This window comes from Chiloscyllium punctatum, chromosome 26, assembly GCF_047496795.1.
Source record: "Chiloscyllium punctatum isolate Juve2018m chromosome 26, sChiPun1.3, whole genome shotgun sequence".
Lineage (NCBI taxonomy): Eukaryota > Metazoa > Chordata > Chondrichthyes > Orectolobiformes > Hemiscylliidae > Chiloscyllium > Chiloscyllium punctatum.
In genome coordinates, this window is record NC_092764.1 from 24,541,565 (window position 1) to 24,560,815 (window position 19,251).

Genomic DNA, 19,251 nt, shown 5'->3' on the forward strand with positions numbered 1-19,251 from the left:
TTCCAAGTAAGAACTTTAACTTTCATGGAAGGCTCATTCTTTTTCATAACTATTTTAAAACTGATGGAATTATGATCAGTAGATTAAAGTGATCCCCTGCTATTACTTCAGTCACTTTCCCTGCTTTGTTTCCCAAGAGAAGGTCAAATTTTGCACCTTCTCTAGTAGAGAATTATTGATAACGAAAATTTTCTTGAACAATTAAATTCTTCACCATTCAAATCTTTAACACTATGGCAACCCCAGACAATGTTTAGAAAATTAAAATCCCCTATTACAACCCCTTTTTTTAACATATATCTGAGTTCTCTCAACATATTTGCTCCTCAATTTCCCTCTGACTATTGGATGGCTATTAGCACAATCCCATCAAGGTGATCATTCCTTTTTTATTTCTAATTTCAACACACATTTTCACTGAATGATCCCTCAGAAATATCCTCTCTAATTATAGTGGAAATATTTTCCTTAATCAAAAACTTTACTTCTCCCTCCTCTTTTGCCTCCCTTTCTATCCTTCCTGTAGCATCTAATACCCAGAACATTGAGCTGCCAGTCCTGTCCTTCCTTCAGCCAAGCTTCTATGACATGCCAGTCCCATAGTCTGATATATGCCCTGACTTCATCAGCCTTACTCCTAAGAACCCTTGCATTGAAATAGAATAAGTTATAATATATTATATATTAATCCAAATATTGTTGCTTATTTTAACAAACATGCAAATTAATTGTTTTACTTCACTTGTTTTTTGGTTAGGTTTACTGAAACAGAGATCTGATCATCAATAATTGCTGCTGCCAATATTTTCTAAAATGATATTGTTTATCACAACAGAAAATGTGTCATGTAATATTGCCCAATTATCCAAAAGCAGTAAATAATACTAAACATGAGCATTAAACATTAAAATAATGAAGCACATTGACACTACAGTGAAAACTTTAATATCTCTTAAATTTAAGAGATGGAACAACTAATAGTTGAGTTAGAGGCAGTTTGAGAGATCAAACCCATCACAGTAAACTCCCACAATTCATAAAATAGTTTGTAGGTCTACATTCATTTTTCTGTGATTTTCTGGAAAATAAATAAGAAAGGTGAGAGAAAACTACAAAAAAAATTGAAAAAGCACTGAACCAAAATGTAAAATGAAATGGAAGATATGCACAATGCACTCAGCTATATTTCCTGGAACAAAATGCATGTGCTGTGTTTACACAGTCTCCCACATCGTTTACTGGGTTGGTTACATGGTGGGGTGACACAGTGGTCAAGTCAATAGATGAGTAATCCATAACCCCAGACTAATGTTTTAGGGTTTGTGAGTTCATATCCCATCAGGACAGATGGCAAAATTTGATTCTGTAAAAGTATGGAATAAAGAAGGGGCCTAATAGTGACTGTGCAAACACTGCATATTACTGTTAAAAGAAAGTCCATCTAGTTCACTAGCATCCTTCAGAGAAGGAAATTGGCCATCCTTATTAGTCTGGCCCACATGCGACATCAGACTCACAAAAACCTGATTGACTCTTAACTGCCCTCTGAACAATTACAAACAAATAGATGCCAGTCCAGCCAATGACACAAACATTCACAAACAAAATTATAAATTGCAAATGGTGAAACTGGAATTTAATTTTAAAACGTTTGTATGAAAAACTAACCTAATGGCTATCATGTAGCTACTGTCATAAAAATCTCTGGGGATTGAATCTGTTTTATCTGGTCTGGCTATCATGTGACTCCAGAACCACAGCAATGTGATTGACACTTAACTGGCCCCTGGGCAGTAAGGGGAGGGGTGTTAAATGCTGGTGGAGCTGTAGTTAATTGTAGCCTAGTCGGTGATGCCCACATCCTATGGACATTTTCTTTTTTAAACATGTGGCATTCTGCAGGAGAGTTTTCTAAGAAAAGAATGAAATATGTTGTATCTTTTGTTTTATTAAGCAATTTTACAGCAGGACATGTTGACATGTATGAAAAGCATTGTTTTATTTTATCTTCTAGAACATACAATATATATCGGGCTTTTGGATACTGGAACCTATCCAATTGACTCCCAACATAAAGCAAATTTGACATTTGTGAATTTGCCTTTTGTGAAGTTTTCAAGAAAGTAACCCACACAAATGGCCTCACTTTACTTACATTAAAAATAGCTAAGTCTTCACTGTAGTGCATTATCTCATGGTAGATTTAATGTAGTGTGGTTAATTGGGGAAGCTTATGTTATTGACAAAGCATTAGAATTTGGTTGCTCGCTCCCTATGATCTATCCATCATTCGAAGTAAATGAAATTCAAAATACAAACAAATTAAGCTGAATGAATGCAATATATAATTAGCATCAAGAAAATAGACAAGGCGGTGTAAAATCAATTTAAGTGCTATTGATGTTGAAATGTCTGCATATCTCAGACTTTAGTCTAAGATTTTAGTCCAGCCCCACTTGGAGTAGTATGTGCAGTTCTGCTCCCTAATGACTGGAAGGATGTGGAGACTTTGGAGAGGGAGCAAAAGAAGTCTCCCAGAATTGCCTGGATCAGACTGCATTAGCTATAAGGAGAAGTGGAACAAATTTGGATTCTTTTTGCTGGAGCATCGGAACTTGACAAGTGACCTGACAGAAGTATATAAAATTATGAGGGGCATGGAGAGGGTGGATAGTTGGAATCTTTTCCCAGGGTGGGAATGTCAAATGCTTGGTGGCATAGTTTATAGGTGAGGATGGGATAAGTTTAAAAGAAGTTTCAGGGAAGATTTTGTTTTTTTACACAGAGGGTGCTAAGTCTGGAATGTACTGCCAGGGAAGGTGGTAGAACTGAATATATCAGCAAACTTTAAAGGGGCATTTAGACAGATACATGAACAGGCAGGAAGCAGAGGGAAACACACCATGTTCAGGCAGATGGGGTGAGGCTAGGATGGCATCACAGTCAGCACAGACCAAAGGGCATGCTCCTGTGCTGTATCGCTCAATGTTCTAAGCCAGGCCATAAGCCAAACCATGTGACAGCCTTCCAGTGGTTTTTGTTTAGAATTCATGCAGTCTCTCCTAGGGCTGTCCCAAATTACATTTTAAAGAGCAACAGTGAACTATAAATATAATTGTTAATATTTTTATTGAGACCTGCCGGCTCTAACTGGCAAGCAGGGCTCTGCTTACAAACTAAAATGCACATAGTCAGAAAATTGTTACAGAGCAGAAGGAGGCCATTCCTCTGTGTCTGGACCAGCACTCGGAGCATTTTTCTTTTGTGCCAATCTCCTGCTTTTTCCTGTAAACCTGAACATTATTTAAATGGAAACAATTGTCCAGTATTATCTTGAATGCTTTGATCGAATCTGCCTCCAACACAAATCTAGGCAGTACGATCCATACCCTCACGACTCGCTGATGAAAGAGCTTGCTTTTTTCCTCACCTCACTTCCTTCTGTTGCAAAACACTTGAAAACTGCAACTTCTGGTTCTTGATCTCCTTATAAGTGGGAACAGTTTCTCCCCACCTACTCTGTCCACACACCTCACGATTTTGAAAAGTTCTGTCAAACCACTGCTTAGCCTTCTTTTCTCCAAGGAAAACAGTCCTGACTTCTCCAACTGAAGTGCCGCATCATTGGAGCCATTCTCCTAAACATCTTTTGCAGACTCTGCAATGTATTTGGATTCTTCCTACAGTGTGGTATCCAAGAATGTGCATAATACTCCAGCTGAGGTCAAACCTGTGTCAAAAGTCAATTGCTACCTCACTGTTTGGAACATCAAGTCCCTTTTAATGAAGCCTTGAATAATTGATGTTTTATTAACAGCTCCCTCTCCTAGTTCTATCATCTTCAACGAATTTTATACATATTCACCGGGTCTCTCTGCTCTTACACACCCTTTAAGAATAGTACCTTTATTTTCACATCTCCCAATGTCCTTTGTACCAAAGTGTATCAACGCATACCTCCACATTGAGCTTCATCCACCATCTGTTCACCCACTCTTCCAACTTGTCCACGACCTTCCGTTGCTCTCCTCACAGTGCTCCTAAGTTTTGCATCATCCACATTCTGACTGCTTTTAGGTTATAATCAAACACAACATCACTTTCCAAATTCCACAATGTGTAAATTGTTCAATAGAAACATAGCAAGACACTTCAAAAACTTCATTCCTTAAAGCGATCCCATTGTGAGTGCAATCCAACTCCTGACAGCAAATCTGTGTACAGCAGAGTTCTCCCGGAAATATTATTCAAGGTTTTGAGCCTGCCCAGAAACAATCAGTACAGCTTCCCTGTGATGTAGCTATTGAAATGGTATCAGTGAAGTGACTCACAAATGCAGTATAGATTCTGAAAACCTTTGGCCCTGTGTGACAATAGCATTATCAATGTTATCAGCTTGCAATTTGACCAGGGAGCAACAAATTTGTCTCAATTCAGGAGTTTCTTCTGCATGTGTCAGGGATATTGACCTGGATTCTGCAATGGCCAGGCAGTTATTTCCAAAGGAAAGTGTGTATTTGTGTGTGTGTGTGTGTGTGTATTTGTGTGTGTGTGTGTGTGTGTGTGGACCCTGTGGAATCCTCATCACAGCAGACTCCGAAGCAACTAATCAGAAATGGAAGATTCCACTGGGCAATTCCTCTCTGCCTGAAACCCTTCAAAAGTGTCCACTTAAATCAGAGAATTTGGAAGATTCTGCCAAAATTAACTAAATCATTACTCTGGAATAACTATTAAATTGAAGCCCCATCTGACCTCTCACACCCATAATTCAAACTCCTCTAAAACCCTTAGGCACGTTCCTGACTCTAATCCCAACTCCAACACCCCTGTCCACCTGTGACGCAACATTCCCCTGCCACCAGGCCCAATGCCCCCAAGTCTAACAACCAGATGTGACACCTCCTTGCCCTTTCCGTACCCAACAGTTCCAGCCTACTGCACTTCTAAAGGCCCAATCACCTTCCCTTCCCTCTGAGATCTGACACCTTGGCCCTTTCCTCCTTTCCAGATCCAACCTAACCCATACGTCACAGCACTCTAGGCTTGACCCAAATTAACCCCCAACTCCTGCCAGCCTAGGTATCCCTACCTACCCCAACTTGACGAACTCCATCATTTTCTTGGCTCTCTTGCCACCTTGTGCCCTATTTTATAGCAGATACCTCCAAAGCATCCTTCCCACTATCCCTGGCACCCTGACCACTATCCACTTGGCATATCCTCCTGACATACACACACATACATACATACATACAGGAGCAGTCAACCTGTGATGCTGAACCAGAATAAAATAATTGACTGCTATGATAAGGCAGCCTGGTTTGCCTGTTCTATGCTATGATGGACCTGAAGAATGGAACAACAGCTCCACATTTCAGAAAGAACAGTGACAGGAATCTTTCATTTTGTGAACAAGGAGGAACAGCGAAGCAATCTGTGGTAGATACCCACGCTTCAGATAATCCAGCCAATTATTCCAAGGGAAAGTTATTTTCATGCTCAATCGTAATTCCAAAGATTAGTAAATGTGATAAAAACAACATTGCTAGGCCTGTTAAAACCACAAAACAGAGTGTTCAATTGATTGGAAATGCAAAGATAGGCTAGAAATCAGTGACTGACAATAAGCTTGTCACTGAATATCTGTGAAATATATTATGTCATGCTTTGTTGCCATGTTGTGATTCTAAAATAGCATCTGTGCTATCTATACAGGGGAACAAAGAGAATGTTAGGTTAAATTAGGTCATGACATGCCCAGTTTCCAAGAAAGCAATCCAAGGACTCATGTTTCAACAGTATCAAACATGCCCAAGGTTGTGGCAGAAACTCTGGCCCAGGGATCCCTCAAAACACTCCTATGTGGTATGACACACTTGGTTTCAAACCCAATCTGAAAACTGGCTGACCCTGAACAGGCCTCCTGGGTTCAATATTGCCAGGTCAGCGTGCAGTGTCGAAAAATGTGTGGCACTGAACAAAGTACATCGTGTCAGGCAGCATCCGAGGAGCAGGAGAGTCAGCATTTCAGCCATAAGCTCTCGATGGGGAATGTTCACGGCAGCATGCACCCTCAGCAGTGGTTCTTTTAGGCTATATGGATGTTGCCACTAACACACAAGTGTTAAGTCAATTCAAAGAGGAGCAAATGTGCTATCAAACATTATGTCATCCCCTTCTCTGATGTTGTGCCTTAGCTCAATTCCCAACTGCAAAAGGTCACATCGCCTCATCACCACCTAGTTCGCCAGGATGAAACACTGCCTCTATAGCATTGACAGATCAAGAGAACATCACCATTTTTCTGTTGAGGCCAGCTGTTGAATAAGCAGCAATCCTAAGCCAGCAGCCTCTGGGCCATGTGCTGGGATTGCACCCCCATGCACATGTGATCTCATGGTGTTCAAATAGTGATAAGTTAATGACCAGTTTGAAACTTACCATGTCTTATTTTAATACATAGGATGTTTCATGGCCCAAAATGATTAGAAGAAAGAAAGGCAAGCTTAAGATGGCCCCCTGACCATCTTTGAGTTAAGCTTATGAAACCATCAATTATCACAATCTAAAGTAAACTGAAATTAATATCAAAATGATTGAAACTCATGTGCAGGTCTTATTTAACTTACCCTTTTCAGTGATATCATATATTGAAGAGAGCAAGAGAGTGAGACAGAGAGAAATAGAGCAAGAGCTCAAGAGGGACAGAGAGAGAGAGAAAGATACAGAGAGACAGAGAGAGAGAAAGAGAGAGAGACAGAGGGAGAGCAAAGTGTGTAGGTGAGAGAGAGTGAGAGAGAATGTGAGAGAGAGAGAGAGTGAGTGTGTGTGTGTGAGAGAGAGAGAGAAGTGTACCGTCATAAATTAGTGACAAAATCTTTCATCAAGTACTCAAGGATACCTATAAAGTTTGCCCCTGCTGGTGATCCAAATCATCAATTAAACAAGTTGCAAGCTAGCAGCACAAGATACTTAGGTCATTTAAACTGGATATGCTTAATTCTTTCTCTTAATTTTAGACACTGAGATTTTCACCACTCCTCAACTAATTATGACATGATCATAATCTTCCTTCATTCTCAAAGTTGCACTGGCATTATCTAGTTACTGTACATTAATTGTTTTCCATGATCATTTATTTATTTATTATGTTGAAAGAACACATTTCCTCATTTGACTTGTCAACATACATTGCATCCAAATCAAAAATCACATGTCAGCAACAAGGAAAACGCCTCGCTGCGTTTTTTGTGCCTCAAAACCATGAGTAAAAGCAGCATTCATCGTCTTATTCAAGTTCAAAGAGGATTTGGTCTGGTCACTTATCCTGAAACTGCCACCCTAATTCTGGACTTTCCGCACCTGTACTATCAACTCTCCCAGGATCTCAGGAAATCACTACCCATTCATCAAAGCTTCAGAGATCTATAAACACTCCATTCCTCCTTGAAAACAATTCTCTTCTTTGAAGAAGAAATCCAGATTCCAGAATCAATATTTTTTTTTGCAGCCACTCTAAGAGGGGTATACACTTGCTCAGGTTTGGAACTGTAACTGTACATAAAGCCCTATACAAGTGCAGCAAGATGTCTTAGGATAAAATTTTGACTTGCATTAGGAACCTGGTGGTCAGAGATTTTATGGGGTCTAACTCCATATTCTACGACTATCAGTAGCACAATATAATTTTTTCAATGTTGACAACTCAATTGGGCAAGGGAAGAGCTGGCATTCAATTATTGGTGTGGAGATATAGAAATCATGGGCCCTTTCAAAAAGTGAATAGTAGCCGAGACTGAGTACAGCAGATTTTACAGTGGACCAAGTCATTACAAGTAAGATACCTTCAAGGTTCTTTAATGCCTTTCTTGAATCATTGACTGAGGCAGTCACAGTGAGATGAGTGATATCGGTCCCAGCATTGGATAGAAAAGATCCATCCATAGACACTAAAATTGGAGGTGATTATAGAGGTCAGTGATAGAGGAGTGACAAGGAAGATGTGGATCCAATGTTGAAAACCAATTTGATGAGATTTGGAAAGATGAATGGCTATTAGTGGCCAATTAAGTTTGCACTAGTAGGAGAAAGTAGGACCCAAGGGCCCAGTCTCAGGGTGAAGGAAAGACACTTCAGAACAGAGATGAGGAGGAGTTTCTTCAGCCAGAGAATGGTTTATCTGTGGAACTCATTACCACAAAGGGCAGTGGAAGCCAAGCCATTGAGTGTATTCAAGACAGAGGTAGAAAGGTTCATGATTAGAAACAGGATCAAGGATTACAGGGAGAAGGTAGAGGAATGGGGTTGAGAAACATGATTGAATAGAAGTGTGGACTTGATGGGCTGAATGGCCTAATTCTGCTCCTATGTCCTATGGTATTATGACAGGTGATGCTCTGGTGACAGGCCTTGGATTTGGAATGCACAACAGTCTAGCAAGTTGAAAACCCAAAGTTTTCCCTTATATTGCCAGAACAAATGCCCAAGTAAATTAGTCAGGCTGTCACTCTCACATGCTGGGCACAATTGAGCAGGATGCTAAACACAACACCCAAGCCAATGACTTTCTAGAAAAGTACAGGAAGGCCAGTTTACTCTTGCAGGTAGATCTGATCAACCAAAGACTGACAGAAGCATCATCTCTGTACATTGCATAGGTGCCATTGTGATAGGCCCTCTTCAAATGGCAAGATTAAACAGCAGGGTCATATGACTGCATTAAAACACATGAAGGCCATGAAGGAAACAATTGCTAAATGTTCAACTCTTCAACTGCTATTATCCATAGGACTGGCTGTGCTGCGGCAGCCAAAATTCTCATCACAACCTTCTTAAAATTCCAACATTGCCTGCAGTAAAAGGGTAGCAGAGTCATCACTGGCCTCTTTGATTGAGTGGAGGAAGATTCCATCGCCTCTGCATCATCATATTCTTCCATTCTATCCACAAGCATGGGAAACACTCACTGAAGAGCATCAGAGATGGAGGTGCTCAATGTCAAATTCCCTGATGCATTATGGGGTCACTGAATCAATTCACAGCTCTCTGCTTGTTATTTACCCATTTCACCACTGTCCTCTAGAAGTCAAGTACTTCTCTCCTCATTATTTACCATATTTCAAAGTTTCATATCTGCAAGCTTCATATATTTAGGTCCAGTCATTCATCTGGATCAAAGCAAACATTTTCCTTAATATCAACCTTGCGTGAACTACTGTGATTCCATTCTTATTTGAAAAGCAGCTCTTCACCATTCCATATTCCATCCCTTAATCAATTTCTGTTGATGAAGTCATTGTCCTTTTCATTGCTTTTCTTTAATTTTACTAACAAGTCAATTAATGTTATGTTGAGACATTCACTGTTTTGAATAGAGTGAGTGAATAAAAGAAACACTTAAATGGTATCTTCACGATCGAAATCTGTTAGGTTAAATCTACCAAGTTAGAGCTTTTTGAGCTACAGGTTCAATGTAACTAGGAAGTATGTTAACTTTCTAAAATTAACTTCATTTAGCACATTAGAAAACAGAATAAAAATCAGTGCATTAATTTGAGCTGATTTCATATCACAAGTATTATTTAATTAATATAAAGCAATGTCTAATTTTCGTGCAAATTGGACACTTTTTATTGTAGCTGGGTGTCATAGCGATCATAAATATCACTATTTATGAGGAGCAGGTGTGCAATGTTCCTGTTCTTCTTCAATTTTATTGGGTATTAAAATTCCAGTAAGCTCTTCAGGTTGAATTTATTGGACACATTTCTTAAATTAGAAATTATGCTATGAGCTGTAGAAGCAAGGCTCTGGTAAATCTTGAGTAGATATTTCTGTGTACAATGGCTGAACCCAGCCTGTGCACTTCAAGAATTTACAAACAGCACTCCCTAACCGTGTGTGATTTCATGTATCACTTTTGTTGCTTTTACTAGGGTCAGGTTTACAGGGCAGTTTACAAACTAACACATCCCCACCCCCCTCAGTTCATCAACCCACACTCCAGTTCTTAGCCTTTTAGATCATGCAAGCTTGATCTTCCAAGTGCAATGCAATATCAGTGGAAAACATTTCATATTCCTTGGGGGAAAACTAAACCTCACGCAATCTAATAAAAGCCCCATGTCAGTGTTATAAGAAAAACATCGTGAAAAAGTCTTGTAATACTTCTAATCCTATTAGCTTGTGTCAACAAACCCAAAACCACATCGTGAGGAGCAATCTGTCATTACAACTCAGAGTCATACAGACACTTGGCTCCAATCAGTCCATGCTGACAATAATCCCAAACTAAACCAGTTCCACCTTCCTGCTCCTGGCCTATATTCCTCCAACCCTACCTATTCATGTACTTATTCAAGTGTGTCTTATAAATGTTCTAACTCTACCCATATCCATCACTTCCTCACGAAGTTCATTCCACCGCAAACCATCCTCTGTGTAAAAAATTTATACTTGTCTTTTTTAAATCTCTCTCCTCTCAACTTAAAAATATGCCCCTGGACTCGAAATCCCCCATCCAAGGGGGAAAAAAAAACACCCACCATTAACTTTATTTATACCCTTCATGAATTTATAAGCATCGCAACCCCCTGCACTCCAGTGAGGAAAGTCCCAGCTTTTCTTTGTAACTCCACCCTTCCATACCCAGCAACCTCTTGAAACCCTCTCTTCCCATTTTCAGGTGTGTAGAACTCACATTGCACAGAACCCATTACAACTTGAAACTCAGCCATGCGTTCAGGTGGTCAGAGTTATCAAAGGAATACGCTTCTCTAGGGGAAGGAAAGAGCAGCAGATACTTAGAATTTCAAAGCAAAGTGCTTGACAATCGATGTAAGGCAACAGCTGATTAGATTTCCCCCCTCCCCCCCAATGCAATTTTAAATTAACTCATAGGACAAGGGCATCTTTGGCTGGCCAGCATTTATTACCCATCCCTAGCTGTCCCTGAGGAGGTAGTGGCAAGCTGCACATTACCCCTACCCTTGAACCACTGCAGTCCATATGCTATAAGTACCTCTCTTTAAAACAAAAGCAGTCAAAGTAGCTGTAAAACAGTCATCTAAACTGTAAAACATGACAGCAGAGTCTAACAGGACCTTTTTTTTGCTGTCTTAGTATTTTCTCCAAGTCATTCTAATCCACGTAAAGATTCATTAAAACCTTCATTAACAAGACTCAGGTAACTTTAAAGTATAATTTACATGATCAGGAATTTACAAATATATATATTAAAATACAAAAGCTAGTGAGATTTGAAGATGAGCAAACCCTTTGCATTTCTTATTCAGCATGATCCACACTCCTCAGCAGGCTTTCCATTTTCTTTACAAATTGTCAATCCTGGTTGGGTGGTTCAGTGGCTAGCACTGCTGCCTCACAGCACCAGGAACCCAGGTTCAATTCCACTGACAGGTGACTGTCTGTGTGGAGTTTGCAATTCGCCCAGTGTCTGTGTGGGTTTCCTCCCACAGTCCAAAGATGCATAAACTGGGTGGATTGGCCATGCTAAAATGCCCCATAGTGTTCAGAGATATGCAGGCTAGGTGAATTATGCATGGTAAATGCAAAGCTAGGGTTGGGGGTGGTGGGGGTGGTGGGGGTGGTGGGAGAGTCGGTGCGGATTTGATGGGCTGAATGGCTTGCTTCCACACTGTTGAGATTCTATGGTCTGTTTTTAATGGGCTTCTAAAACCTCACACCTGCAGGGAATAATGGCACGGGGGAGGAAATCTAATTTGAATCTTCAATTTCAAATGGGAAACTCAACCTCAGTGGGGTGGGTGTGTACTGTGCACTCTAGGCATCCTTGGACTGGAGAAAGGCCAGAAGAAAATGGAGTGGTATTGGAAACACTGAGCAAAACTAAATTTCTAAAAACAGACAAACTTGATCAGCCCAAACTGATCAGAAAATTTGAGAAAAGAGAAAAAAATATATATTGATACTGATTAGACAGAACTTGGCAAAGGAAGGATGTCTTTGAGATAAAGGTAGAATCTATTTGATTAGAGAAGCAAAAAATGTATGCTCATGCCATTCTACAGTTTTCTATAAGCTTCCAAGTGTTAAGTGAGGCATAGAATAAAATCTTAAAAGGAATTAAAAGCATGTGCAAAAAATATGTAGAGGTGATATTCAGGGACTTAACTGATCAACTATCAATTGAGATCATGCTGGAGTAAAAGGTAAGAAATTTCTGAACTGGGCTCAGTAGAACTTCCTTGAGCAGTGTGTTATTGATCCAAAAGGGGTTCATGGAATTGAAGGGTTATTGACAGATTCAAACAAAAAAGCACAGAAAAGTGAGAGTTATGATAATTGTTCTGATTCAGACGGGAGGATAGTAGAAAATGGTATTCCTGTGGCATTAACTGCTTTCATTACAAATACGTATGTTCTCTTGGATTTGGTAGACGGAAGCAAAATTTCTAAATTTGCTTGGTAGCCAAACTTGAATCAAGGAAAAACAGGATATTATGAATTGACTGCAACAGAACTAAGCAATGCCAACAGAATACACAGAGAAGTGACAAATGGAATAATCACAGAGAAGCAACGTGATACAATTTGGGAGAAGGGATAACAAAAGAAAATAAAGATTTAATAATTCAGCTGTGGCTGTTTGCACAGAGGAAGAAAGAAGATCTTTCACAGAAATAAGCAGAATCAAAGTGTCTAATGAGAAAATGAAACCAAAAGAAATTAACTTTCTGGATTAAGAGAGTTCTGGACAGAATAATTACTTGAAAATAGAAAAATTCCAGAGACCTGATGGTCTACTTTCCAGAGTGTTGAAGTTAGTGGCTAGAGATACACGTGATTGCGTTGGTGATCTCCTTTCAAAAGTCTATAAGACCTGAAATGGTGCCTACAGATTGGGAGATTGAAAGAGTAACCTCATTATTTAAAAAGGAAGAAAGGAGAAAACAAGCAACTATGGACTTCTTATTCTGAAATTAGTAGCTGGGAAGTACTAAAGAGATTAAAGTTCATCATATATCATCTTGTTTTTTGGGAAGATTTGGTTCTAATGAGGACATAACTATGCATATCTTTAAGCTTGATTTGTTGTTCTACATTGTGAGAATTATGAAGGGGAGACATAATTTTAAATTCAGTTTTGAGCTGACATTATTACCAGGTTGCTTGGAAATTTATTTGCATGCAATTAAATGAGACTTTTGTCAAAAATAATAGTCTAGAATTGAAGAGGTCAGTGCTTTACAAACAAGGGTCTAGCACAAGGAAGACAATGGGCTGTTGCCTAGCAACGAGGTGTTCTGTATCACAGAGAAATCGATTTCTTTCAGAAAAATAATGTCCATCCAGATGGGCAATGAATGCTGTTATGTCTCATTTGGTAGTGGGTTGGAAAGTCACTGCAAAAGTTTAGTTTTAATAAACATACACAAAATTCCCCAATTTGCTGGATTCTCAGAACAAGGTTGACAAAGCATGGACCAAGTTTCTGTACTTAATATGAACTACTATTTATAACAAACTGATATATTTTAGCTCCAGGCAAACAATTATGAACCGTTAAAACATTAGCCCCTTAGCTAAATCCCTTTCATACACTCACAGACAAAGACAAGACAAAATGTGACTGTTATGGACACAGAGAAAACTGGCAAAGCATTTCAGTGATTTCTGTTCACAGGATCAGTGAAGATGGCTCTTATGCTGATCAGAACACTGCTTTACTGTCTTCCTTCTCCCAATGCTTTAATTAGTTTGCAGGAGGCTAAGGGTGGCTGTTCATACGTATAAAAGATCTTTCACTTCTTCATTAAAAGTTACAGCTAACAGAAAATGCTGGAGGAAAGATAAACTAGTATTCTGCAGGCTTCAAATAGCTTTGACTGCAGAGAACAGAGAGAGTTCCTGAGCTGGTGGAGATCTAACATCTTTTCACTATCCTGTTCACAGCATCAAGCTGTTCAGCCACTGGAACCAATCGCATAATTTTTGACAAGCAAAAGGTCTTTGCTATCAATAAGTGTTCACCAGCCCACAGACCAATCAGCTACTTGGTGCTGACTGAATCTTCATTTACACACATCCCACAGATCTAGCTCATCTGCAATCGTGAACAGGTCACTGAACAATGCTTCCAATAAGTATCAGGTACTTGCTTTCAAACACTATACTAATTCTTCGACAATTCTTGTGGTTTTTGTTTTAAAAAAGTAAACCTTTTCACATTTCAGTCGCCAATTAAAAACTCAAAAATACAAAAACGGTGTGCAGGTTTCTTTCAGAGAATGAAGCATTTCAGTCAGAGGGAAACTGTTTATACCAGTGGCAGGGTAGTTTAGCAGTTTTCAAAGAGAAGAAGATAAGTTGTGAGTGGCACAGAAGCTAGAAAGGCGAAAGTTCCAGAAACAGAAGGCCATCAAGGTGTCAGAACAAAAGCAAAGTTGTTGAATGCCTGAGTTTAAGCAAGCAGTGTATGACAATACCCCTGCTCCTCTGAGCCTCTATCTTGACCAGCAGCCTCCACTATCCTCACACACACACCACGAGCAGTGATCATTTGCAGAGTTTGACAGCAGACATGCCCCAGCCTCACCACACCATTATGGTGCTGAAAACAACAAATACTGCTGATCACAGCAGGTCAGACAGCATCCATGGAGAGAGAGCAAACTAGCATTTTGAGTCTAGATCAAACAGTCATCTAGACTTGAAATGTTAGTTTGCTCTCTCTCTCTCTTTGGATGCTTTCTGACCTGTTGTGATATGCAGCATTTGTTGTTTTCAGTTCAGATTCCAGCCTCTGCAGTAATTTGCTCCACCATTATGGCACATTTTCAATCCTCTTTACTTCAATATTACACTTTGGATCACACCAAGGCCTTACACTGTAATACTGCTACCAGTTCGCTCTGAGCACAGGGAGAGACACTCATCTCACACATTGGGGCAGGGTGTTCATCAGGGCTCTTTGCTCACTCTCATCACACCAACTTAATGCTCCACCTTGACTTTTTGTACTTTCTGGCACATTCATAACGTACAGGCTCAGAGGACATCTGTCATGCTTTGCCTTTTAATGAAGTCACAACCATGACAAGCTGTCAGGTTTTATCAAATGTGACCAGTAAAGAGGGCAGTCATTTCACTGTATAGCACTATGCTGCATCAATATCACACCTACAGCCTGTGCCAGCAACTTATGAAGCAGCACACCAAATGTTCTTTGGCATAATGGCCATCTTAAAGTCAAAGGGGTGCAATTCACCATCACCAACAAGATCAATCTGTCAAGGGAGATAACAAAAACAGAAACTGCTGGAAAAGCTCAGCAGGTCTGGCAGCATCTGTGGAGAGAAATCAAAGTTAATGTTTCAGGTCGAGTGAGACTTACTCAGAAACCCGCTAAGCCATATTTTTTGCTGAACTCTTTTGTTTAATTTTGCAATTTGTCATATCCTAAGTTCTCTCTTCATGTTTGATCAATCATCCTGTAAATATTTTTATGAAAAGAAACTGAGTAATTTAGGTGAAGGGTCAAAGCCTACTGAGCAATGTCTCCAACAAGGTCAAAGAAATGACAAATCAAGCATCTGACTAATAGCTATTAATAGGAGCCCAATTAATAGGCTCAATTAATCATTAATGACCCAATTAATAATTAAGTATTTGATGGCTGATGAAATGAAAGTGATAGAGGATTCTCAGGGTTATTACTGACCAGAAAATGAATAAGACCAGCCACATAAATACTGTGGGTATGACAGCAAGTCAGGGATGAGGAACTCTGTGGTGAGTAACTCCCCTCCAATTCCCCAAAGCCTGAATATTAACAAGAAGGCATAACTCAGGAGTGAGATAGAATGCTCCCCATTTGCTTGAATGAGTACAGTTCCAACAGTCAAGCAGTTTGACATCTTCCAAGACAAAACAATCTGCTTGATTGGCACCACATCCACAAACATTCAACCGGTCCACCACCAGTACCTAATATTAGCAGTGCGGACCACCATCTTCAAGATGCACTGCAGGAATTCACCAAGGCTCCCCAGACAGCATCTAAATCCATGACCACTTCCACTTAGAAGAGCAAGGGCAGCAGATGCATGGCAGTACCACCTCATCCACATTTCAGCCCTCACACTCACATGCAAGGAAGTAATCAGCATCACAATATTTCCTTCACTATGAGTTGGTGAAAATCCTCACACTTCCTTCAAATGACTCCAGCCATTTTAGACAGTAGTTCACTGAAGGACAATTACAGATAGACCATAAACAATGCTCCAATAGGAACACCCACATCCCATGAACAAATTGAAAAGAAAGGAAAATGAAATTCAGTTCAAGATCCTCTTTTTAACTAGAGGCAATATAATGGATAAGACAATGTTGAAAAATAATAATCTGACAGTGAGAGCTTTAATTTTTTCATGTTACTTAAAAGTTACTGAAATTTCATATTTGTTGATTGTGATTTTTGAAACTTTTTAAAATTCTTCATAGTTTGCATTTTGTTTAAGTATCAATAATAAACCTGGTGCAATCATAACTTCGGTCTAACCAGTCCATGCCGAACATAATCCCAAACTAAACTAATCCCACCTGCCTCCTTGTAGCTCATTTCCCTCCAAATGTTTCCTATTCACGGATTTATCCAAATATCTTTTAAACATTCCAACTGTGCCCACCTCCTCAGGAAGTTTATTCCACCACAAACCACTTTGTGTAAAATTTGCTCACTCATGATTATTTTAAGTCTATCTCCTCTCACCTTAAAAATGTGGCCCCTTGTCTTAAAATCCACCCCCCCCCCATCCTAGGAAAAACACAATTACCATTAACTCTATCCATACTCCTCATTATTTTATAAACTTCTGTTTATTTTATTTTATAAACTGTTTAGTATATAAACTGACTGAATTTATTTTACTGTTTGAGTTTGTTTTCCTGACTGATGCAACATGGGCATCACAGGTAAAGCCAACATTGATAGCCCATTCTGAACTGTTCAAGGGCTGCTGTTGGACAGTCTGCTTCAACTACTGCAGCACATGGAATCTAGTCACACCCAAAGTGCTGTCAGGAAGGGTTCCAGTACCTTTACCCAATGGCCATGAAGGAACAGTGATATATTTCAAATCAGATGGTGGTGGACTTGGACAAGGGCTGTAACCCCTTGTGCCCCACTCTTGACTCTAGCACCTGCAGTACTCACTTTCTCCAGTAACCACTTGGGAACGCCTTTAAGTCAATCTCCAAATTGGCATTTGATGGTCATAGGTTTAGGAAGAGCAATAATACCAGCTTTGAAGACCTACGCCAGGCCATCCTCGACACGGGATGTGTGTGGCCACGGTGTGCAGGTGGTGGTTATAGTGTTGGATGAGGGAAAATCAAATGAGCTGCTTTATTCTGGATGGTATTGGGCTTCTAGAGTTCTGGAGCGGCACTCATCCAGTCAAGTGGAGAGTATTTCATTGTATCCCTGAATTGCGCCTAATTGATAATGGAAAGACTTTTGTCATGTCAAGGTGACTTAAAGAATTCTCATCCTCTGACCAGCTATTATAGTCAAAGCATGTGTGTGTTGGTGTCAGCTAACGTGCTAAACACCATACCAGTAAAGAAAGCATACTGTCTGTTGAACCTGTGCTGTATTGTGCTTCATTCAATATGCCATGACATTCAAATTAGAAAGTCTCAAGTTTAATTCTCATTTCTATCGTGATAGCTAAAACAAAAGTCATCAACAGGATTGCTGAAATTTCCCTCAGAGACCTTTGTGTAAAGCAGAAAAGAAACTAGAATTCTCACATCATCGCAATCTAAGAACGTTTGCCAAAAATGTGTGTGGGTGGATATCAGGATGTTCTCACTTGGAACAATTCTCCAATGGTCTTCTGGTGCTCATTATCTTGCCTTACACAGAGTCAGTTGTAGAGTCATACAGCCCGAAAACAGTCCATACAGTCCAAGCAGTCCATGATGACCATAATCACACACATGAAGAATCACAACTCCACTCAAGTACTGGAAACCACGTACACTTGGGAATTTGACTTTATTGAGAGCCTCTGCATTCAAGTCAGAGGAAAAGGGAAAGAAACTGGGAAAACATTAAATAAATTGTACAAATTCCTTTCTCTCAAATAATAGTATGAATGGACAATTATTTCTGCTGTTCCTGAAATTGAAATTGCATTGTGGCAGCATGAGATATAATTTGCAATCATACACAGTGAGCAGTGTTTCAAAACTTGTCATGGTATTTGACTTTGTCATTGAAAACTTTATAAATCTTCTCTGATTTTCAATAAATGATTCAGTGAGCTTGCCTTTTTAATTAATATAGGAATTAACAGAAAATCCAAAACAAAATTTTCAGTTATTAAAATAACAATGTGCACATCTTGGATAAAATTTATTTGTAAGTTTTATTTATAGTAATGGAGTAGTTTTTGCTGATTGTATTTGTGTAGCTTATTTTCTGCATCACTGCTCCATTTGTTTTATGGTTGTGAAATAACTTATATTTTTGTACCATCTTATCCACAGAAAACATTTACAATAAAGTTCAGTGGTGTTTCTTCAAATGAACATAATGTTATTCTTGGAAACATCAGTTTTCTAGATTAAAAGATTTAAACTATTTGTGTTACAAGGGCTGAAACTGGATTTACTAATTTAAAAAATAGTGTTACTATCTAAAATATCAAACACAAATGAGGCTACAGAAAATGGAGGGTTTATGTCCGCAACATCAACTCTCCTACTCCTCGGAAGCTGCCTGACCTGCTGCGCTTTTCCAGCGCCACCTTTTGCGACTCTGACTCTCCAGCATCTGCAGTCCTCACTTTCTCTCACAGAAAATGGTTGTAAGTTCTTTACAAACACTGCTTCTGCACCTTAACCCCAGGAACTGAATAGCTGTTATTTAAAATGTACCTTTAATTTATCCTTTTTCAAATTTTATTTGTGTAGATACTGCAGCAGAATAATTGGCTTCTCCATCTCTCAAATGCATCAACAATATTCTTAAGAGAGAGTGCAGTGTATCTGCTATATGATTCATGTCTAAAAGTTATCAAGTAAACAGACATCAAGTAGTAGACAAGATTGACTTGCACTGACAGCACCTCATCTATTTGCGGCTATTTGCTAAACAGTCAAATTGAAAGAAAATGTTTTTAAACTATGGTATGTGAGGAATTTGCCAGGGTCATCAACATCCTGTAGGCATATTAAAATCTAGCTCCATTCTAC

At 39.3% G+C, this 19,251-nt stretch overlaps 1 protein-coding gene across 1 annotated transcript in view; it reads right to left on the reverse strand.

Annotated features, from left to right (window-relative positions):
- Positions 1 to 19,251, reverse strand: part of cdh13 (cadherin 13, H-cadherin (heart)) — a 1,093,338-nt gene that overhangs the window by 877,800 nt on the left and 196,287 nt on the right. The window lies entirely within an intron of this gene.